Raw genomic sequence first — 24,492 nt, forward strand, 5'->3', positions numbered from 1 at the left:
CCCAGGGATCAAACCCAGGTCTCCCTCATTGCGCGTGGATTCTTTACCAGCTGAGCCACAAGGGAAGCCCAAGAATTTCGGAGTGGGTAGCCTGTCCCTTCTCCAGCAGATCTTTCTGACCCAGGAATCAAACTGGGATCTCCTGCAGTGCAAGCAGATTCTTTACCAACTGAGCTATCAGGAAAGCCCCAAAGAAGGAAGAGGTTATTTAAAAGAGGGCAGACATAGACCAATGAGGATATTGTATCATTAAAAATCATTTATTAATCTAACGGAACTCTTCTGATGTCCATAAAGGGGATTGGGCTATGCCCACTTTAGGTAAAGAACTGTAGAGACAGTTATATATATATCTATATAGATATATATCTAAAACACTACAATAGTGTTTTAGACCACTTTGCATTTGTTTTGGGGAAAAAATGGACAAGTTATTCCATGAGTAAACAAATAAAAAATAAATATATAAGGGAAGTCGTAAAGTAAGGTCAAGCGTGGTGAGAAAGAATGATGTAAGTTTCCTTCACTCAAATCAAGGAAGACCTATAAAGAAGGTCATGTAGGCTCTTAACTATGTGGGTAGGGTTTGATAGAAAGAATTAGGAACAGACATAGTTCTGAATTATTATACTAGAATATAGATGTAGCAGTTGTCATCATTTAGTACATTAATAATTTAAAAAATAAAAAGAGAGCTGTTCTTGGGCTAATTGAATGTGTTTAGAAGGAGATTTTATGACAGATTTGTTTCAGCAAGACTAAGGTCTCATAAAAAAAATCTACATTGCATCATCAGTTTTCTGAAATCCGTGTTTTACTCCACAGATTCAACATACCTAATCTGATTTATTCATTACCAGTGATGACGATCTTGTCTGTCACTTCTGTGGATAGAAAGCAAAGGGACTCATGTAAGTAACAATGTTTGTATTCTTGGTTTGAAGGTAATTCGTGTGGTCCATGGAACTATTTCAAAGGAATGAGTGGCTACTGCAGACAAAGTCAGAGGAAGCCACATATGGTCCACTGATGAGAATGTGTCATGAACCATGTATTAAGAGCGATCCCTATTAGTGCAACAGAGATCCATTAAAAACAAAGTTCGAAGATTTTGCATTCATTTTTGCAGTTGCTTAATATTCCATTTTATTTTTGTACCACATTGTAGGAGTATTTCTCAGTTGATGACAGTCTAGGTTGTTAAATCCTGGAGGAGGGAGTGCCTAGCAAGATGGAAAGTATTGTCAGTCCTCTAGTTATTGGGTAAGATAGTAAGTTCATTGTAATACTTCTAAAACATGAAGAAATTACATGAAAGCTGAGCAAGTAGGGAGTAGTAAAACACATGGGAAGGGCATGAAACAAGGTTGTTGATTAATCTACATTGAAACACTGAGATTCAATTAAAAATAGACCTCATTTGTTAACTCGGTGGGAAATAAGTAGTTGTAAACAGCTCTCTGCAATATTCAGAGATCTTGCTCTTGGGTTTTTGTGATTCACAGAAATCAATTTTTTAAAAAATCAGTTAAATCATGAATGAAATGATAAATAATGAATGTATAAACAATCCATGAACAATGTATAAGTAAATAGATGAAGAGTATTAAAGCAAATCAAAAAAGAGTATTGAGCTTGGATCAGTGATAAGCGTTCTGGGGTATATGAATCAAGAATTTTGATTAAACCCTAACTCTGAGGTCCATTAGAAAAAAAGTTGGTTTTTTCCCTTTTAGGGGATAGAGTTTAGGGCAAATTGGGGATCTGTTCTTGGGCCTTAGCGGTTCCTCATTATGGCTTTTATTGATGTAAATGAATCAGTGAATGCATGAATGAATAGATAAATGTGTAAGTGAGTAAAGACAAAAAGGGTCACACCTGGGTATCCATGTTGGCATTCCAAGTTGGTGGGAGGATAATATAGTCATATATTTATGTGGGTTTTAAGCCTGGTGGCAATTGTTAGCATTTTTGGTGTTCAAGTATATAGTGTGTAGATTCTCAGGTAATTGAGATAATATGATTTATCTGGAATGATTATCTTAAAAAGGCAAACTATGAACAAATATGGAGCCTGTGTTCTGAAGTAAGGTTTGTAGCGAATCCTGATCTATCCTACTGATGTTCATATGAAGAAAGTAGGACCTGGTTTCTTCCTTCTAAGTCACGTAGAGACTTACACATGTGAAAATAGTGTTTCAGTTGGAGAGTTTAATACTTCATATATATATATAATTTTATTATGGAAAATAAATTGATGGTCAGATTATTCCATTGCAAATTAAATAAATAAATGAAAGGCTTTGTAAAGTCATAAAGTAAGATAAAGCTAGGATTATTTGTGAGAACGTGCCATGACATTAGTTTTAAAAAGCTATACAATTCTGCACAAAGTTCATGAAAATAGTTAGTAGGCCATTAACTTAAGAGCAGAGAATATGCAACTATGCACCTGTGATATTTAAAAACTCTATTCTTGAGTTGGGTATTGGATTCAGTGATGCTTATTACTACATAGCTTAAAATGAAAAGTCAAATAAGTTGATAAATAAAAAGAATTGCAGCTTTTCTACCAATTATGAGAATGTGATATGATCCAAGTTTATGATTAATCTGGCAGTGCAAAGCTCACACTGTAGACTGTAGAACTGGCTTTTCCTTGCTGCATGGACATACCACAGCCAACTCAATCATTCTCTAATGACCAATCTCTTAGCAGTTGCCAATGTCAGTAAAAAGCACAGAGATCAATATAAATAACTGCTGAAGCTCATGTTCTCAATTTGGGAAGTTTGTTCATGGATTTTCAAGGAATATTTTTTTTTAAAATCTGGTTTTACATATATAAATAAAATTAAAGAACACCAAACATTGATCAAGAGGGGATGTTATGTACCAAGGTTCATGATTAATAATTTTTAGAGCCACATAATGTCCCATTTTAGGATGACCCCAAAGTATATTTAGACATCCAGTCCTTGATGGACGAAGATCCATCCATGGATCTTCCGTGGAAGTCCATGATTGAAGATCAAGATCGTTTACTTGCTGAGGATGGAGAACATAGGAAGAAAATTACATTGTTTTAGTTGTAAGGGAAGATGGCAGTTCATAGTTTTTTATTCTACCACCTTTAAAATATGAACAAATTGGGTCAAGAAATAAGCAAAAACCTATTATCAGTATGGTTTTGCTTTGAAACACACCTCTTGATTATCTGTTTGTGCAACAGAGAGGTGCATTGAAAAAAGACATTAAATGTATTAGTTCTGTGGGACAAATGTAAATAGACTTAACTTAGTAACTATCATTCATCTTGTTCTTGGCATTTATAATTCATGGATATTTATTGTATTTTAATTTATTCATGTAAAAATGATCTGGAAGGATGTGAATGAAGACGATAAAAATGCCAAGTCTGGATCCATGATGAGTGTCTTGGACTGTCTGAATTAAGAGTTCTGACTAAACTCTGTAGCCCTGAGGTCGTTGTAAGAGGAGATTTAGTTATTCCCTCTAGGTAAAGGTGCTTGTGGCTTAAGAAAGGAGTATTCAGGATTTTGTTCTTAAGCTCTGTGTTCCTTGAGTATGGATTTTCTTTATAATAACTGAAATGATGCATGAGTAAAGAAAGACAGGAAGGAAGGAATGAAGACAGGAAAACCATACATTGTTCATTTATGAGAATATGTTTTCAAATATTTCTGAAGCACTGAAGTCTAGGAAAATAAATAAATCAAGATTTTACCTCTTCTGGCAGGGAGCAAATAGACACATATGCTCAACATTGAATACTGTTATGATGGATTGATGGATTGATAGTTGGTTGCCGATTGTTTATTTTGTTAAGAAAAGGGCGAAATGTTTGCACAAATAATTAAATATCTAATAGGAAGAAAATCATGGACCAGTGATGCGAATAAGTCCTATAACAAGAGTTATGGCTAATTTAAGATGGTTGACTGTGAGCATATGATCACATGCTAATATTATTGGAAAGTTTTTGTCCAGGGAGTTATAATTATAATAGTGACATGTTATAATTATATATTGCTGCTAGTGAATGAATGAATAGATTCATATTTTACTTGAAAGATGCAAATCGCACACCAATGAGGCACTCTATTATGGAATAAACATAGTGATTATCCTGTTTTAAACAGTTGACTTTCATACTTTAAAAAAAATCTAGGCTTTTCCTCTTTTGCATAATGTGCACATAGACAGATGCACATAATAGTATTTTGTTTCTGGGCTGCTGCCCATTTTAGCATTTTCTGTTTTCTTTATATAATGAGCAGCTGGTGAACTTATTCCATGAGTAATTAAATGAATGAATGAATGAGTGAGTGAATGAATACATAAAGACGAGTCAAGCTTGGGCCATGAAAAACAAAGATTAAAATTTATCTGATTTGCACAAGAAAGAATCATTAAGAAGAAAATCTGACTTTAAGGTTCTGACTTGTGGGTTAGATTGTGGATTTAGTGGTATTCAGTATATAGCTTAAAATGAAAATTAAATAATTAAGTAAATAAAAAACAGTGATGTTCCTGGGTCAAAGATATGAAACAAGTTTTAGGTCCCATCTAGAACTCTGCAATTAGTATCCTCTAAACATGCGTAAATTCATGAGTTTTCATTATTTTTAAAGCCTCCTTTTGACCTCAGAATGAATACACTGTAACTGACTTAATCGTATCTAATGAAGAAGCATTTGGGTGATATCACTGTGTTTAAGAAGCATATATACCAAGTTGGGTAACATTGAAAGTTTATGTTCTTGGTTAGGAGTATTTGTTCATTGTTCACTGAAATATTTCAAAAAAATTAGATAGCTACATAAAAGTATAAAATTAAAGAATGCTGTACAGTACCAATGACTAGACTAGCTAATGAACCGTAGGTGATGATGTTTAATTCAATTTTGCACAACTGATGACTCCTCTAAAAATTTGGAAAGTGTTTCACATATTTTCAGAGATGTTTGCTATTCTTTTATATTTACATGACAGTTGATATCAAGATTTTCCTTTCAAAAGATCTTAGTGGGAGGGAGCACATATGTCCACACTGAGGGTCATTGGAAAAGGAGATCTAGTGTTATTAGTTCTATAGGAAATGAGCATATCGATAGATCTTAGTAGCATTCAAGAATCATATTTTGAAGATTTTATGTTGTGTATGTAGTGATTGTGTTATTACTGAACTAGTGAATGAATCAATACATGAAGGGGTAAAAGATTGAGGAAAACAAGTGCTGAGCTTGGACCAATGATGACTCCTAGAGTGGGGGTTAGGTCTGAATCCAAAATTGTAATTAACTCCTATCTTGAAATTGGTGGCGTATCGAGAAAAAGGCAGAAGGTAAACTCTTTGGGAAATGAACTCAGAAATGGATAAATAAGTATGTAAATGAATAAAGATAAGGAGGGCCTCACAGAAACCAATTATGGAATTATGCAATAAAGCAAAGATTATTAGTGCATGTTTGAAACATGGGGTTCTGTAGATGAACAGATTAAAGCTCTGTACCCTCTACGGGAACAATTCAGAGATAACTGAGAGTCCAGGTGGCCGCTTTCATTGCTGGTTTTGCTGTTTTAATTATAAAAGAACAACAAAAAAAGTTTATATAAAGAGTTGCTTACATAGTTGTTTTATTGAGAGAGGGCCAAACACAAAGCAAAATTAGACTTTGTCATATGATCAGAGTTAAGATTAATCTATCTCTAGTCACTGAGTTTTATTTAAAAAACATCAAAAGAGGATTTAGTTAGTTACGTCAATAGGCTATGAGCATTAAGAAGGATATCCAGTGCTCTTATGTAGTACTTTGGTTTTTTTCATTGATCTTGATATATTGTTACAAGAGAATAAAGGAATGCATTTTATATATAGACTAGTTATTCAAAAGAAGGCCAAAGAGGGGCCAGGGAGGAACATGTGTTTGGAACCAGAAGTAATATGTACTCCTGATATGTCCAAATATTGTCAAGATAAAGAAGGAGGACTCTGGGTTCTTTCCCACTTTGGCTAAGTACACATACAAAATTTACATGGAGAAATTCTTTAGACAAACAATCTATTTCATGACTAATTATATACGGAAATCAATAAATGAACTACTAGACATTATAACTCAGAAAAAATCATGTGAATTGGTGAGAATATGCCATAAAATAAAGATCTACATTTATCCAATGCTGCACAAGAGAGGTACATTATAAGCAATCAGCAAGTTGTTAGGTTTATGGATAGGGAGTATGTAGACACATATTTATGATAGATAGAGGTTTGTAGTCTCACACTGCTCTTCACTGTATTATTTAAAAATAAAAATTAAGTGAGTCAATAAAGAGTGACATTCTTGGGCAATGAAGAGATTATTAAATGACCGAAGTTTATATTAATAATTAACACAGAAAAACTGGCTTCTGTTAAAGAAAATTTTTTGAAAGTCTACATTTTCACCAAGTGAACATACTACAGATGATTTAATCATTATCTAGTGCTGAAGATCTTGGCTTTTACACGCTTGGTGGGTAAGGACAGAACAGAGTGATGTAAGTGATAGAGTTTATGTTCTTGGGTTGGGAGGTTAGTTTATGGGTGTCACTTAAATTTTTCAAAGTAATAAATGGGTATATTAATCAATAAAACCACCAGCGTGGGCCGGAATTGGGATTTATGACAGATAATTTTTTAATTCTCTCAAAATTCAATAAAAAAGATGCAGGTGTTTCCTTCATTTCTGGGGATGAAACCTTGTGTTTTAGTTTTGCAGTGCATTTCAAGCACTGCTCGACTGGTAAAGATTTAGGCTGTTAATTTTTTGACAGAGGAGCACACTGGAAGATGGACAAAATTGTTCTAGTTGTGGAGTGAGATTATGGATCCCTTAGTTTTTCATTGCCTTGTCTTTAAATGGAAAGGGCCAAGCTAATGGACTAATGGGACTGATATGATGCAAGGGTGCTAGTTAATTTATATGTGCAGAAAGCAAATATGTAAGTGTATTGCATAAAATGTTGTCTGTTAGCACAATGGGAAGTGGTCATATATAGACAGTTCTTAGTGATAGTCAAGAATGTTCTTGGGGTTTTTGATTCATGAGGATGGATTATATTATTATTAGTGAGTCATTATATAATTGAATAAACAATATATAAGAAAGGAAGAAAAAGATATTCAGTATAGACTAATGATGAATATTCTGAGATGTGTGAGTCAAGGATTTTGATGAAGCTTTGTAACTTTAAGATTCATTAGAAAAAAGAAATCTTATTTCCTTAGTGGAAAAGGGACTTATAGCAAAAGTCAGGAGTAATCAAAGATGCAGTTCTTGAGCTTTATTTCTTAGTGTCTGTGAAATGTACCCTAAGTAAAGCAATGCAAGAATAAATGAAGGAAGTGTAAATGAATGATGACCAATGATCCAAGCCAGCAGTGAGTAAGGATTATTAATATATTATTTCCTGAAGCACTAATCATAACCTGAATAGATCAGGTCTTACTTAACTGTTTTCCATATAGGATATAGTCTATTACAAGAATCCTTGTTGCTTTTGGATTGGTGTTGGGTAGTTGGTTGTTAGGTTATTTAGAAAAGGAACAAACCATTCACATTAAAAATAATTGTTTAAATAAGTGCCTAATTGAAAGAAGGCCAAACATAGATAAGTATTGAGAATATGTTAGTATATATGATCAAATCACTCTGTTTACTGTCTATTATTTAAAACAAAACAAGAAAGGATCTAACAAGTTGTCTGTGGAGAATAAGTGTCTGACCAGAAACTAGTGTTAGTCAATATTCTCTTTCAGGGTCCTGGCTTGAATTCATTTTGAATGTGTTGTTAAAAGTGAATAAATGAATGAGTTCATATTTTGGTCAATTATTTAGAAGAAGGTAGTACATGAGTTGGTGAGGAGCAGGTGTCATGAAACAAAGGTAATGATAAACTATTTTCAATGAAAAAGGGATTCTTGTCTTATCAAATTATTCTTGGAGTATTTAAATAAGAGAAAAATAAGAGTCAATGAAAAATTAAGGTAAATATTACACCATTTTTTCACAGCTACTCTTAGCAATGCATGAATGTAGTCCTTTGAAAAAGATGAATGAGGCTGTGAACTGTGTGGTTAGGGAGTATATAGATCAATAGAATACCAGTTACATTAATTATTCTTGTGTTAGGTGCTGGATTTAACAGCATTTGCTATATTAATTAAAAATTAAGCAGTAAACAAGTCAATATATAAAAAGTCTGTAACAAGAATGTGATAGGATCCAAGGTTTATGATTAATCTAGTAGCTCATGACTCCAGTTTGTAAGTTAAATTTATCCTATTACATTCTCTATAAAAATATGCATCTTATATCACAGAATGAAAGCACTATAGCTGATTTAATTGTTCAATAGTCTTAAGAGTTTAATTTTTACCTCTGGGTAGGGTATTGTGGAACTTCCCTGTAGCTCATATGGAAAAGAGTCTGCTTGCAATGTGGGATACCTGGGTTTGATCCCCAGGTCGGGAAGATCGGCTGGAGAAGGGAATGGCAACCTACTCCAGTATTCTTGCTTGGGAATTCCCATGGGCAGAGGAGCCTGGCAGGCTACATACATACAGCTCATGGGGTCGCAAAGAGTCAGACACGACTGAGTGACATAAGTTATCGAGAGACTTTGGTAGACGACAGTGGTCAAAATGCATGTCCTTGGGTAAGGAGATTTGTTCATCCTGACGTTATGTCAAAGGAAAAGAACCAAATACGTAAAATCAAAGAATGCCACGGGCTGTGTTCTCCCACTCAGTCGTGTCCGACTCTGCGACCCTATCGATGACAGCTCCTCTGTCATGGGATTTTCCCAGCAGGAGTGCTGGAGTGGCTTGCCATTTCCTCCTCCAGGGGCTCTTCCTGAACCAGGGATTGAACCCGTGTCTCCTGCATCATAGGTAGATTCTTTACTGCAGAGCCACTGGGGAAGACCAAAGGATGCCATGCAGGGTCAAAAGTGGTAGTTAACCAAGTTTTACGAGTAATCTGAGGTCCATTAAAAATGATGGGGATCTTTTATTCATCTTCAGTGTTTTTATTATTATATTTTATTTTATATCATGGTTAATTTAAACCTTTCATCAGTGATAAAGAGCTAGGTCATAACTCCTTGAAAGGGGAGTAGATAGGATGAGAGAATATAGTATCAATGTCCTCATTGTGAGATAAGACACTTGGTGGTTGATCACTGTATGTATAAGTTTATTTTTTTTTATTATGTAACAAGTTACCCTACAACTGAGCAACTGAAAGCAACAGTAAATATTTGTTATGCATCACATCTTCCATGGGGCAGGAATCTAGAGAGGATAGTGGGCAGTTTTGGTTTAGAGTCTTTTGTGAGCTTGCAGTCAAGATGTCAGGTAGGATTGCAGATACGTGAAAGCTTGGGCTGGAGGATTTGCCTCCATGAATCACTCAGAAGGCTAGAAAGTTTGTCCTGGTCGTTGGCAGGGGGACCACAGTCCCTTCATACGTGGACCTCTCCTTAGGACTGCTTGAGTGTCCTTGCAACATGACAGCCGAGTTCCCCACGAGCAATCAGTAGAAGAGAAAGGGAGGCAGAAAGCTCAATGTATGTATAATTAAGATTCAGATCAAACACTGTCTGCCTGTCAAGTATTCTGTTGGGTATAGAGGCCGGGCATGATTTAGTATGGGAGGAGACTGCAAGGCTACAAGTACTAGGAACCAGGAATCCTTGGGTGCCATCTTGGAGGCTGGCTACCATATGTACCATCTTTAAAACATGGAAAAATTAAGTGAAAGGAGGACAGGCATAGTAGATAAAGTATAAATATGGGATTGACATGAAGCAAGTAAGCTGATAATCTCAGGGTATAATGTCGTGATCTGCTGCAAAAAAGATGTAGAATCTTAGTTTTGTGAAAAATAAGCCTATAGATAGACCTTAGTAATATTCTAGGATATTGTTTTTAGGGTTTTTTGAATTTTACACATTGACTTTATTATTATTAGTGACTTAATTAGGGAATCAGTAAACAAAAGTATGCATGAATAGAAAGGTGCAAAGTTTGAACCAATGAATATCTGAGGTGTATGTGAATAAATGATTTGGTTAAACCCTGTTTAACCAAATTCTGAGGTCAGAGACCTAGTTAATGCCTGTACAACAGAAGTTAATGATCAGGATTTTGTTCTCAAGCTATTAATAATCATAGATATGGATGGGATTACTATAAGTGAATTAATAAATGAGAAAGTATATCTGTATAGAAGACAAGGAAAGCCATATGTGGTCCAATTATGACTGTTTAATGTATTTTTGCTATTAATACATTTCTAAAGTGCTCAATTCCAATATAAATCTATTTGGATAAATAGCATACATAGATAAATACTTGGAAATCAATGTTCTGCATTATTTGAGAAGTGCTGACTGCTTATTGAAAATAAGAAGATATCTAATTGGTTATGTCTGGGAGTAATGAATACATGAGTGGCTGTTAATACCATTCAGATTTCTGATCCAGCCTCTATGTTCAAGGGTATTGATGATATTATGAGTGAACATAGAAGTCCATTTATCTTTCAACCAAGTATTTTGAAGAAGGTAAAGTGGGATTTCTCAGCCTTGAATTATTGAAATTTTGGGTTGGATGTTTCATAGATGTGGGAGACTCTTGTACACTGTAGAGTATTTGGTAACTGCACTGACTTCTACTAACTAGATGCCACTAGGTGGAACCCCCTCTCCCAGTGTGACAACCAAAACTATTTCAACATTGGCCAACACCTTCTGGGGACAGTTTGGCCCCTGTTGAGGACCAGTAAGGTCAAACATGGGCCACTGAGGAACATGTGTTAAAAAACAATGTGACTCACTTGTCCTATTGTTCCTTATTGATATTCAGATGAAGAAAAAAAGCAACTAGGCTCTTCCCACTTTATCTCAGATTCACGTGTATAGTTGCATCTAATTGTATTGCAATTTGAGTTGTTCATGGATAGATCATACTGTTTTCTCTGGAAAAGTAAGTTGAAGTTTAACTTATTCATGAGTACAAGAGTAAATGAATAAATAAACAGTGACTAGATAAACAAATATATAATGGAGGGTCTAGCATATACTATTGGTGAAAATGTGCCATGAGGAAGTATTTAAATGAATCCCATCCTGCACAAGTGACATCTACTATTAGGAAAAATGCTCTAGATTCTTTTTTTAAAAACATATTTTATTGAGTTATAGATGATTTACAATATTGTGTTAATTTCTGCTGTCCATCACAGTGATTCAGTTACATATCTATCTATATACAAAAATACACATATATATTCTTTTCCATTATAGTTTATACATTGATAGATTCTTACCATGTTGGGAGAGAGTACACTGTGGGTTTCTTTTAATCACCATTTCATATTCTTGTGTTGAGTTCTAGACAAGTCAATAAATAATATGGTAGCTGTTCTGGGCCCTTTGATTAAAATGTGTCATGAATCAAAGTTTATGATTGATCTATTACAGGCTTACTAATATTCCTTGAAAAATATAAATTGTAGACTCAGATTCTTTCTAAAATCCACTATTAACTCCACACAAAGGATCCACCACACTTGACTTAATTATTCTCCACTGGTGGAAATCTTGGCATCATTTCTGTGAGTCAGAGTGCTAAAACAGATCTAAGTAATAGTAGAAGTTCTAGATTTGGTTCATGCTTATTTTAGAAAAATAAAAAGTTCCATGCCTCAGCCAGTGATAGGGATGTATTATGAACAAAAATAAATTAGGTTACTCCAATTCAACCTAAGTGAGGCTGTGAAAGAAAATAAGAGGGAGGACATTTTCATCTGCTTCAGAGTAGATAACCATTTCACTTTACTTTTGTACCATAGCTAATTTAAATTTCCTCAGGTGACCTTGGTAACCAAGTCTTCAGTGATAGCACATAGGAAGGTGGTTGAGATTGTCAGGGTTCCAGTTGTGGGGTTATTGATGATCATTCAGTTTACTATATTTAATGTGGGACAAATTAAATGAAAAGGAGTAAGCATGGATCAGCCATGACTACAGAATTTCCAAGAAATGAGGAAGCTAATAAATCCATGTGTGTGACACTGAGATTTGTATGTTGATTTTAGCAGTTTCAGAAATCTTAATTTGGAGATTTTCCTTTGTTGACTTTCTTATTGTTAGTGAATCAGTGAATGATTCAGTCAATAAAGATGCAAATGAATGAAGGAGTGGAATGCCAAGCCAAGACGAACGATGAGTATCATGCGGTATCTGAATCCAGAATTTTACTTAACTAAGCTTTATAGCTCCAAGATCTATCAGAAAAAGAAAATTACCCCATTAACTCTGTGGGACATGATCATATAGCACAAGTGAAGAAGTGTCAGTTCTTATTCTTGGTCTGTTGAAGTTCTTGAGTATAGATTATATTTTAAGTAAATCAGTATGTGAATAAAATATGTAAATGAATGAAGACAAGGAAGGCGCTGAAAAGACCAATTATGAGAGTACATAATTAAATAAGGAACAAGACTAATACCATTTGGAAGTGCTGAGTTCCAATAAAATTAAATAGATCAAAGCTCTTGTCCTTTTGAGTAAGAAGCAGAAAAGACAATTTCATGTAAGAGTCAATGTTGCGTTTGAAGAGCAGATTTTTTTGTTTCTGTTATTTTTTACATGTCGCTCCCTTTTCCAAAAGGCTTTATTTTTTAAGAGCAGTCTTAGGTTCATGGCATAATTAAGGAAAATGTACAGGGATTTCCCACAGTTGCCCTGGCTCTACATGTATATCACCTCTCCTATTATCAACAGCCCACACCAGAAGGGTACATTTATTACAACTGATGAACCTTCACTGACACATCATTTTCACCCAAAGTCCATCGTCAACTTCAGGGTTCACTGTTGGTTGTAGATTCAGTGGTTTTGGACAAATATATTGGGTTGGTGAAAAAGTTTATGTTTCTCTGTACCATTTTATGGAAACACCCAAAGGAACTTTTTGGCCAACCCAATATAATGACATGTATCTGCCATTATGGTATCATACAGAATATTTCGCTGCCCTAAAAATCCTCTGTGTCGCTTCATTTTTCTCTCCCTTTAACCCCCGGCGATTTCAGCATGTAATAGTGTTGGAATTATACTGTACATAGCCATTTCATATTGTCTTTAAATTTAGTCATACTAAATTTGAGGTTCCTTCGTGCCTTTTTATGACTTTGATAGCTCATTTCTTTTTAGTGCTGAATAATCTTCTGTTATTTTGATGTAAAACAGTTTATTTATCCATCTACCCACTGAAGGATGTGTTGGCTGCTTCCAGGTTTTGCCGATTGTGAATAAAGCTGGTATAAATATCCATGTGGAGGTTCCTGTATGGACATAAAATTTCAGCTCCTTGGGGTAAATACCAAGGAGTGTGATTTCTAGATTGTGTGGTAAGAATAAATTTAGTTTCATAATAAACTGCCAAATATCTGCTGTACTAGGTGAGTAGTGGTACTTCGCTGTTTTAATTTGCATTTCCCTCATGACATATAATGTGGAGTGTCTTTTCAGATGCTTATTTTCCATCTGTTTATCATCTTTGGTGAGATGTCTGTTCAGGTCTTTGATTCATTTTTTAATCAAGTTGTTTATTTTCTTACTGTTGATTCTAAGGATTCTTTGTATATTTTGGAAACAGTCATTTATTAGACATGTCTTTTGCAAATACTTTCCCCCAGTCTATGGCTTGTGTTTTGTTCTTTTGAAAGTTTCTTTGCAGAACAGAAACATAATGAATTGCAGCTTATCAATTATTTCACATAGTGTGTCTTTGGTATTGTATTTAAAAAGTCATTGTCAAACAAAAGACCAGCTAGATTTTCTTTTATGTTTTATTCTAGCGGTTTTATTGTTTTTTTATTTTTATTTAGGTCTGTAATCCATTTTGAGATAATTTTCGGGATGGGTGTAAGATCTATGTCTAGATTTCTTTCTTCTTCTTTTTTTAAATGTGAACATCTAGTTGTTCCAGCACCACTTGTTGAAAAGATTATCTTTGTTCCATTGTATTTCCTTCGATCCTTTGCCAAGGATCAGTTGCCCGTATTTTTGTGGGCCTTCCTTCTGGGCTCTCTTCTGTTCCATGGATCACTTTATGAGTTCTTTGACCAGTCACACAGTCTTGATTATTGTAGCTTTATAGTACATCTTGAAGTCAGGTGATGTCAGTCCTCCAACTTTGTTCTTCAATATTGTGTTCACTATCCTGGTTTTTTTGCCTGTTCATATAAACTTTAGGATCACTCTGTTTACAATCACAAAACACCTGCTAGAACTTTAATCGGAACTGCCTTGAATCTATGGATCAAGCTGGAAAGAGCTGACATATAGACAGTATTAACTCTGCCTACCCATGAGCATGGAATATCTTTACATTTATTTAGTTCTTTGATTATTTTCATCTGAGTTTTGTAGATTTCTTTATATAATTTTTGTACATATTTTGTCAGATTTATATGTATTTCATTTTTTGGTTGTCAATTTAATTTTAAATTCCACTTGTTCATTGCTATTATATAGGAAAGTGACTTTTATTTACCTTGTATCCTACAGCCATGCTATAATTGCTTGTGAGTTCTTGTTAGTCCTTTTGTATTTTCTACACAGATAACCATGTCATCTGTTAACAAAGACAGTTTTATTTCATCTTTCACTAATGGTATACTTTTTGTTTCTTCTTCTCTTGTTATGTTTGCTATAACTTCTCATACAATATTGAAAAGAAGTGTTGAGAGAGAACATCCTTGCTTTGATACTGATATTAGTGGGAAAGTTTCAAATTTTTCATTAGTTATGATATTAGCTATAGGTATTTTTTTTGACAGGTAAAAAGTGGATTTATTCAGATTCAGAGAGAAGCAGACTCCACAGACAGTATGGGCCATTGCAGAGGGTGATTAAGGCCTGGCTTTAGGTATTTTTTTCATAGATATTCATTGTCAAATTGAGGATATTCCTTTCTGTTTCTAGTTTGTTGAGAGTTTTTTTCTTCCTCATGAATATTGTATTTTATCAGATACTTTTTCTGCTTCTATTGATATAATCATGTGGGTATTCTCCTTTTGATCAACACCCTTTTGACGTGATGTGCATGATAGGATAATATCTAGTGGATCATACTTTATTTCTTTTTATACATTATTGGATTCATTTGCTCATAATTTTTTGAGGAATTTTGCACCTATGTTCATTAGAGATACTGTTCCATAATGTTTTGTTTTGTTTTTTTTTCTATTAGATTGCAGTAATGCTGGCTTCATAGAATGGGATAGGAGATTTTTCTCAACTTTTATCTTCTAAAAGAGATTTTGAGAGAATTGGTATAATTGTTTTTCCTTAAATATTCTGATAGAATTCACCAGAGAACCCACCTAGGTGTGGTGCTTTCTGATTGGGAAGATTGTCGTTGTTTGGTCCCTCAGTCGTATCGGATTCTTTGCGACCCCATGGACTGCAGCACGCCAGGCCTCGCTGTCCATCACCATCTCCCAGAGCTTACTCAGATTCATGTCCATTGAGTCGGTGATGCCATCCAACCATCTTGTCCTCTGTCGTCCCCTTCTTCTCCTGTCTTCCATCTTTCCCAGAATCAGGGTCTTTTCTAATCAGTTAGTTCTTTGCATTAGGTGGCCAAAGTATTGGAGCTTCAGCTTCAGCATCAGTCCTTCCAATGAATATTCAGGACTGATTTCCTTTAGGATTGACTGATTTGATCTCCTTGCAGTCCAAGGGACTCTCAAGAGGCTTCTCCAATACCACAGTTCAAAAGCATCAATTCTTTGGAGCTCAGCCTTCCTTATAGCCCAACTCTCATACATGACTACTGGAAAAACCATAGCTTGGACTAGTCAGACCTTTGTTGGCACAGTAATGTCTCTGGTTTTTAATACACTGTCTAGGTTTGTCATAGCTCTTCTTTCAAGGAGCAAGTGTCTTTCAATTTCATGGCTGCAGCCACTGTCCACAGTGATTTTGGAGCCCAAGAAAATAAAGTCTGTCACTGTTTTCATTGTTTACCCATGTATTTGCCATGAAGTGGTGGGACCAGATGCCATGATCTTAGTTTTTTGAATGTTTAATGTGTATCTTTTTGAATTAGTGTTTTTTTCCCCCTAATATAAACCCAGGAATGGAATTGTTGGATCATATGATCATTATATTTTTGTTTGAGAAACGTCCACACTCTTTTCCACATTTTACATTCCTCCCAATAGTATATGAGGGTTCCCTTTTCTCCACATCCTTGCCAATACTTGTTATTTGTGTTCTTTTTTATGATGGTTATCTGACAAGTGTGAGGTGATATCTCATGTAGTTTTGTTTTGCATTTGTGAGGCTGAGCATTTTTTTCTTGTGCCTGTTGGGTACGTGCCATTTCCTCTTTGGAAAAAAATTAAGTTTTACTGCCCATTAAAAAATTTTTTTTATATTGAGCTATATGAGCTCAATGAGCTATATGAGCTATATGAGTATGTGTTGGATATATACCCCTTATTGGATGTATTTAAATGTACCCAAATAAAGATTTAAATGTACACAGTTCTGCAAAAATAGCATCCATTAAAATTATCTTTTATTCTGTTAAGCGGTTAAAATACAAAGATAGTTTTGATAAATGTCTTTCTTATTCTTATGTGGTTGTCTTAACAGTGGTTATAACATTATCTGAAAGTCTAATATTGGATTAATTAGAAAGATTTGAAGTTTATAACTACCTACTTCCACATAACTATAATGCATTTAAATTCTAGTTTAATTCTCCTGTTTCCTCCATAGAATGAACATAGGACAGCACACATTCATTTTCTAACAAGCAAAATCTTGGCAGTTAGCTTTGTGGGTTAAGAACGTAGAGAAAAATAAGTAAGTAAGACTTGAATTTCCTATCCTTGGATAGGGTGGTTTGTACACAAATATTTAGTGGCATTTCAAAAGCGTCAACGTGTGTCTGCAGGAAATAGAAATCTCAAATATGGACCAGTGATGGGAATATGGTATGAATCAAAAGTTATGTTTAGTCTAATTCGGCACAACTGAGGCAATGAAAAGAAGTAGTCATTTCATTCATTTTTAGAACTATTTTATATTACATTTTGGGGCTTCCCAGGTTGCTTAGGAGGTGAATGAGAGGTGGGTTTGATCTGTGGGTCTGGAAGATCCCCTGGAGGATGAAATGGCAACCTGCTTAGTGACCGAGCACATGCACGTGCAATATTACATTGTATGTTCCTCCACAAACCGTGCTGGTGTAGCACTGGCTAATAACTGCGGGGCACTCCGCAGGCCCACGGAAGACTCTGTGTTTGAGAAGTGATTAACGGTGGTGACTTCACCACCACACAACCACCACAGTTGTTGAACCCTCTTTAGAACATGGGCAATTAAATAAAAGAAGCACCCAAAATGATCAGTGTTGAATATGAATTTTGCATGAATTATGGATGTTCACTGATCACGCATGTTCTCTGAGGTCCATTATAAAAGGAGATTTTGTTCCTGGAATTTTATGATTGTGTTGTTATTCATGGATCATTTAATAAGTAAATACAGAAAGAAAATCGTGTCTGGATCAATGATGAGTTCCATGGGGTATCTGAAACAGGAGTTTTGATTAAACCCGTAAGTGATTCTGAGGTCCATCATAAAGACACGTGGCTAAATTATCCCCTCTGTGGCACAAGAGTACTTGGCACCTTGTGTTTGTACGTTTGTGGTTCTTGGGGATGGATAGTATTTTTATTATAATGTTGACCCATAAATAAAAAGTGTATCAGTAAATTAAATATATCATGTACCTATTATTAAGGGATATAATAAAACATGGATTATTATTAAAATCTAGCTGGGACTGTTTACTGTACATTAACAGTAAAGGATCTTACTATTCTGGAAAGGAGTGTGTATATATATGGTCATCTGCCTATAACAGTTTTTGCTTTGTGTTGGTACTGCATTGTTGGCTGGTTGTGGTATTAAGGAAATGAAAATGCATTAACTTATATAAATTCTTGTTTAAATAACCACATTTAATTAAGAGACAGAGACCAGTGGTGAGAATGTTTTGTAAGACAACACTTCTAATTAACCCAATCCTTTTTTTCATTGATTTTTATTAAAACAATAAAAATGAACAAGTCTGTTCTCCTCAATGGCAATGGCTATATAGATAGACAAAAATTTTGTTCAGTGCTCTTGTCTAGTGGATACGATCACAGATACTGATATATCTGTGTAAGCGGACGAAGTTTTAATTTTATATCTCAACCTTCTTTTGAAAAGGTCAGCAAACCACATACCAATTCAGAACCCATGTTGTGGTATCAGGATACTGATGCATCTTATTTTCTGAGTTAGATATTCTAGAAAAATTCTAAGCTCGTCTGCTTTTTGAAGTGCATGTTTGAGCCTTTCCATGGTCCAGTGAATTGATTCCGGGTTGGTGTCTAACCATTTTGAGTTCTCTTTAGAAAAATAAAGGTATGATAATATCTGAATAACACAGTAAATCAGTAAGTGAATGAATCCCTAAATCAATATAGTGGTGGATACGTGAGATTATCTCATGAAAAAAATATGTCCAGTTCCATAGAAGTAAGTCAAGTAAGGTGATCTTGGCTCTTCCTGTGTAAGTAGGAGGTAAAGTAAGATGTCTCTAATTGCAGTTTGTTGAGCAGTCGAATTCAGTATAATTCATATTATTTAACAGCCAAACTTAAGTAAATGAAAGAGTACCTTTCTTAGGAAAATGATGAGAATATGATATAAAGTAGAGTTTATGATTAATCTAGTCCTCCCTACAAATACCAATTTTAAAAAAGCTAACTCTATTTTTAGAGTTTTTAATAATAGACTTTTTGTTTCCCTTTATAAAATGAACACCACACAGCTGACTTAATCAGCTTTAATGGTGAAGACCCTGGCTATTACTTCTGGGACTAAGGAGCTTAAAGACTGAAATAAGGAAATATCAGTGTTGGTGTTCTAAGCTCCGATGGGGATTATTAATGGGATCCCACTGAATTATTTCAATAAAATAAATAGTCAAATAGCACGTGAAATTAAGGAATGCCAATTATGAGCCCATGATTGGAATGTGTCATAAATTAACATTTATGATTAATTCAACTCAGCCCCACTAGGGATCATTCATTACTAAAGGGATGCAAGGAATTTCACATATTTTCAGAGCAGTATTCTATTAACTTCCTACTTAATATTCTGGCCACATTTGCTAAATCCATTTCTTCATTGATTAAGATTCACTTGTTAACTCTTTGAGGCTGGAGTAGTTTGAAAGATGGCAGATGTAGTTTTTGTCAGTTGTGGGCTAAGATCATAGGGCTGTGGCTGTTGATCACTAGCTTTAATATAATAACAAATCAAGTGAAAAAGGAGCAGGTGGGCACTGATCTCAAGGAAGGGACTGATACGAAATAAGTGTGCTGAGGGACCCCTATGTGTAAAAACAGAGCCTTATTGTGAAAAGTGGTTGAGTCTATTCACGCTACAGTAACAGGGCCATGAACAGATCTTGGTTGTGTTTAAGCCTTTGTTCTTAGTTTTGCATCACTGCAGGTTATTGATTGTATAATTATTATTCGTGAATCTGTGAACGAATGAATCAGTTCAGGAAGGGATAAGTGGATTAAGAAATAGAAAGTTATGCCTGGATCAGTGATGGCTATTGGTGAAAGTGAATGAATCAATAACATTAAGTAAGCATTCTATGTAACTCTGTGGTCAGTTCTGTGTAGAGAATCAATCAATATGCTTTGTAGAAATTAAGTAGTAGGAGAAGTTAGGAAAAGACAGTGTGGTTTTTCCTGGGCTTTTGTGGTTCATGGATATGGATTGTATTTTTTTTTTTGGATTGTATTATTTCAAGTGAATCAGTGGATGAATAAAGAAAGAATTGTACATCTGAAATAGGAAGAGACCTGCTCCTGGAACAATTAGTAGAATGGAATAAAATAAGTATTAATATTAATACAATCTTGAAGTAAAATGAACAGGTTTAATTTGTAGTCCTCTTTCACATGGAATGTATTAGTATCTGTGGTCAAGAGACAATGTTTTGAGTTCTGGTACAATGTTTTTTCTTTTCTTTTTTTAAGTAAGAAAAGAAAAGGTGTTTGCCTCAGTCAATAGTCTATAAAGTAACCATAACTTAGAGGCTTCCTTGGTGTCTCAGATGGTGAAGAATCCGCCTGCAATGCAGGAGACCTTGGTTCAATCCCTGGGTCAGGAAGATCCCCTAGAGAAGGGAATGGCTACATACTCCAGTATTCTTGCATGGAGAATCCCATGGACAGAGGAGCCTGGCGGGCTACAGTGGATAGATTGCAAAGAGTCCGACGAGACTGAGAGACTTGACTTTACTAACCACATACTTAAGAGATGGATATTTGTAATCATTCAGTTAAGTCGCTCAGTCGTGTCCGTCACTTTGCGACCCCATGGACTGCAGCACACCAGGCTTCCCTGTCCATCACCTACAGATCTTAATCTGGGGCTTGGTGGTGGACTTAATAATGTTTATTATATTATTCATAACTAAAAATTCAATACTGGATTAGTAAAAAATTGCATTTGAGCCAAAGTTTATTGTTATCTAGTTCTGCCTGACTAACAATCATTAGGAAAAAAACCCCAAATCTATTCTAAATCAGGTTTTTTCCTCCCCAGAGTGAACACAGGACAGCTGATTTAATCACTTAATAAAGAATTTTTATCGTGAGCAAGCAGCATAAAGTCTAATATAAGTAAGTCCCTTGGTTCACATTCTTTGTTTGAATAGTCTATTCATGAGTGTTAGCTGAAGAATTCCAAAGTAATAATTATGTACTACACACATGAAATATATAAAACACCTCCAGTGTGGACCAGTGATGGGGATGTGCCACAATCCCCAAGTTGTGTTTGAGCTAAATCAGCACTACTGAGGTCACTTTAGAAGATAGCAGTGATTTAATTTAGTATTATCTTCTCTTTTCTACCACGGTTGCTTTCACCATTTGCATGTGGGTAGAGGGGCTGACAACTTTGCGGACAGTCTAGAGATGATTGCTGATGGTAGTTTCATGATGTTTTCATGGAACCATCTTTGACGTATGAATGAATTAAATCAGAGAGGGCCACATAGGAAGGAGTGCTGCATGTGGGTTTGATAGAAAGCAGGGATTTTTGATCCATCCACATGTGTAGCTTTGACTTCCATTACAGAAGAAATGTTGTTTTATTAGCTCTATAGGGCAAGAGCCTAAAGTTTAAGAATCTGATTTTTGGAATTTTGTGATTGTGTTTCGTGTGTGTGTGTGTGTCTCAGAAAATTAATCAATAAATGAAAAGAAATTTCCTAGCAGGGATCAGTGATGCATCTCATGGGGTTTCTCAAACAAGAACTGTGATTAAGCCCATCTGCAACTCTGAGGTTCATGACAGAGAGTCATCTCATTATTCTCTTTGCGGGAAATGAACCTACAACACCTTCTTCTCAGGCTTTTTGGTTGAGGGTGTGACTAGCTTTATCAAAATAAATTTAGCCTATGAATTAAAAATATGTCAGTGATTGCAGAATAAGAGATATATGCGCCCAACTTTGTAAGGTATGTAATGAAACATTGGTAATTCTGAAAACAGTTTTTTTAGATCCTTAATAGTCAAGGCTCTTGTCATTTTTGTAAGGAGCAGATGGTCATTTGCACACAAAACTGAATGTTTTTGTTTTGTGTGGAGGCATGTTGCCAATCAATCATTTTACTAAGGAAAGAGAAATACATTTGCATAAATAGTTGATTGAATAAACTGGGTAATTGGGAGGGAGAGCATGGAACAATGATGAGACTGTTTTATTCGACCACATTTGTGTTTAATTCAGTCTTTTTATGCAGTTTTATGTTGCATACAAACAAGCATTAAAAGAACCAGTTTGCTATTGTTTTGGCTAATGACTTGAAGACAAATGTAAATATTATTTAAGTTCCTTATCCAGTGTGTGGGGGTCACAGATATTGAAGTATAACTATAAGTAATCAAATGTATACATCTGTATCTCTGTCACTTTTTCAAAAAGTCAGCCAATAGTGCATCAGTGGAAGGCATGCAATTTGATGGAAAGATCCTAATTCATCATGTTTTACACAGCTGTTGTCCATGGGAGAATAAAACATTCTAGGCTTTTCCAATGGTGCACATAGACTTTTGTAAATAATAGTGTTTCAGTTCTGTTTTGATGGTTATTTAAACTTTTTGGAAAAATAAAGGGATGGTCTTATTATTCCATGAGTAATTAAATATAGGAATTAGTGAGTGAATTAATAAATTTATTAAGTAGGGTCAAGCTTGGACCATTGGTGAGATTGTGCCATGAGTTGCCTCTACCATGGATCCAGTTCCACACAGTTAAATAAAGTTCAGTGAAAAAGATGATCTTGGCCCTTCATGGGTAATATGTAGAGAGACACATTCTTAATAGTTATAGTTATTTTTCTGGTGTTTACTGCTAGATTCAGTAGTATCCATCATATTTTATAAAATATAAGATTGCACAAGTTAATATATATAAAGTAGAGCTCTTTCCAAATGTTGAAAATAGGATGCAAATCAAGGATTGTGGTTACCTAATTATTGATCATTTTGATGTTGTAGATTGATAATTGATAATTACATATTGTACAATATGTACAATAACTACATATTGATAATTATGGATTGATTCTTTTTAAAATTTGCTCTTAACTGCCCAGAGCAAACATTCTGCCAGATTTGATTATTCACTCATGGCGAAGATCTTGACTTTTACCTCTTAGATAAAGAAAGAAGAGATCAATATAAGTAATAAAATTCATGTTCTGTTTGGGGCCTTGGTCATGGGTATCCACTGAGACATTTTGAAGGAATAAATGGCTACATACATGAACAATTCTAAGGTGGACATGCATTGGTGAATGATTAAAATATGTTAGGAATTTGAGTTATGATTAATCCATTTCAGCATGACTGAATTTATTAGGACAAAAGGATGAAAAGCATTTCACTCATTTTCTGAAAAATTTCAGTTCAGTTCAGTCCTTCAGTTGTGTCTAACTCTTTGCGATCCCATGGACTGCATAATGCCAGGCTTCCCTGTCCATCACCATCTCCCCAGCTTGCTCAAACTCATGTTCATTGAGTTGGTGATGCCACCCAACCATCTCATCCTCTGTTGTCCCCTTCTCCTCCTGCCTTCAATCTTTACCAGAATAAGGGTCTTTTCCAATGAATCAGCTCTGCGCATCAGGTGGCGAAAGTATTGGAGTTTCAGCTTCAGCATCAGTCCTTCCAATGAATATTCTGGACTGATATCCTTTAGGATTGACTGGTATGATCTTGCTGTCCAAGGGGCTTTCAAGTCTTAGTGTTCCACTTAATTTTTCTAACTCAAATTTAAATTTAAAATTTTTTTCAATTTTAATTTTCATACCACAGGGGATAGAAACACTGTTTTGATATTGTTAAAGACTATGAACCCATCAAGGAGGGGAATATACAAAAATGGAAAATTTTGCCTTTTTCTTAATCCTGGTAGAAAATGAAAGTTCATTGTCCTATCTTTCAAATACGGATGCAAGTCTAAGCATGGACCAATGGCTAATATGGAACTGATACAATACAAGAAATGGATTAATTCATATTTTCAATGCTGGGCTGCATTGCACAAGAAGCTATTTCTCTAGCTCTGTGGGAAGTGAACTTTCACAGACATATTTGTATCTTCAAGCATGTTGGTTTTATTTTCCTAATTCATGAACATTATATTATCATCAGTGAATCAATGAATATGTCAAGAACAACATATCAAACAAAGGCACAGAATACCACGTCTGGATCGATGATGAGTATGCGTGGGGCATCTGAATACTATTTTGATTAAACCCAGTTTGTAACTCTGAGGTCCATTGTGTCTTTGGGAAATGTGCTTACAAAGGAAGTCAGAAATATTCAAGGATTGTGTTCTTGACCTTTTGTTGTTCATGAATATGGATGGTATTATTATAAGTAAATTGATGCATGGATAAATAAAGTAGAAATAAAGAGGGGAGCTACCCCTTATCCAGCTATGAAAGGAGCTTATGAACCAAGAATTATTGTTAACACATTTCTGAAAAGTTGAGTTCAGTAAGACAGACTAAGGGTGCTCCTCCTTTGAGAAAGTATAGATAGATATATGTGAATATCAGTGTTTATTGTTGGTGGTGAGTTTCTGGTCATATGTCTTATTTTAAAAATATTCATATCATTTATAATAATAATACTTAATGTAATAAATATGATCAATAGTAATATAGCAAATATAGCATGAAATATTTTGATAAATAGTAGTTTAATATAATCAATAGTTAAAAATAAGATACA

At 34.9% G+C, this 24,492-nt stretch overlaps 1 long non-coding RNA gene and 3 other non-coding genes across 5 annotated transcripts in view; all 4 read left to right on the top strand.

The window, feature by feature from the left end:
* Window positions 1-24,492, top strand: part of LOC122419816 — a 95,612-nt gene that overhangs the window by 23,543 nt on the left and 47,577 nt on the right. Inside the window, exons 7-8 of one of the 2 annotated variants that reach the window (XR_006263022.1) lie at window positions 826-911; window positions 20,785-20,861. This is a non-coding gene — a long non-coding RNA (uncharacterized LOC122419816). Of the gene's footprint in view, window positions 1-825; window positions 912-20,784; window positions 20,862-23,441; window positions 23,459-24,492 lie in introns of those variants that run through there. The other variant, XR_006263029.1, reaches the window with a different exon arrangement.
* LOC122419893 lies at window positions 1,637-1,706 on the top strand. The gene has a single exon (XR_006263102.1). It is a non-coding gene; the product is annotated as a small nucleolar RNA SNORD113/SNORD114 family (small nucleolar RNA).
* Window positions 17,665-17,739, top strand: LOC122419891. Its single transcript, XR_006263100.1, has one exon. It is a non-coding gene; the product is annotated as a small nucleolar RNA SNORD113/SNORD114 family (small nucleolar RNA).
* Window positions 23,962-24,036, top strand: LOC122419885. Its single transcript, XR_006263095.1, has one exon. It is a non-coding gene; the product is annotated as a small nucleolar RNA SNORD113/SNORD114 family (small nucleolar RNA).

This window comes from Cervus canadensis, chromosome 17 (genome assembly GCF_019320065.1).
Source record: "Cervus canadensis isolate Bull #8, Minnesota chromosome 17, ASM1932006v1, whole genome shotgun sequence".
NCBI lineage: Eukaryota > Metazoa > Chordata > Mammalia > Artiodactyla > Cervidae > Cervus > Cervus canadensis.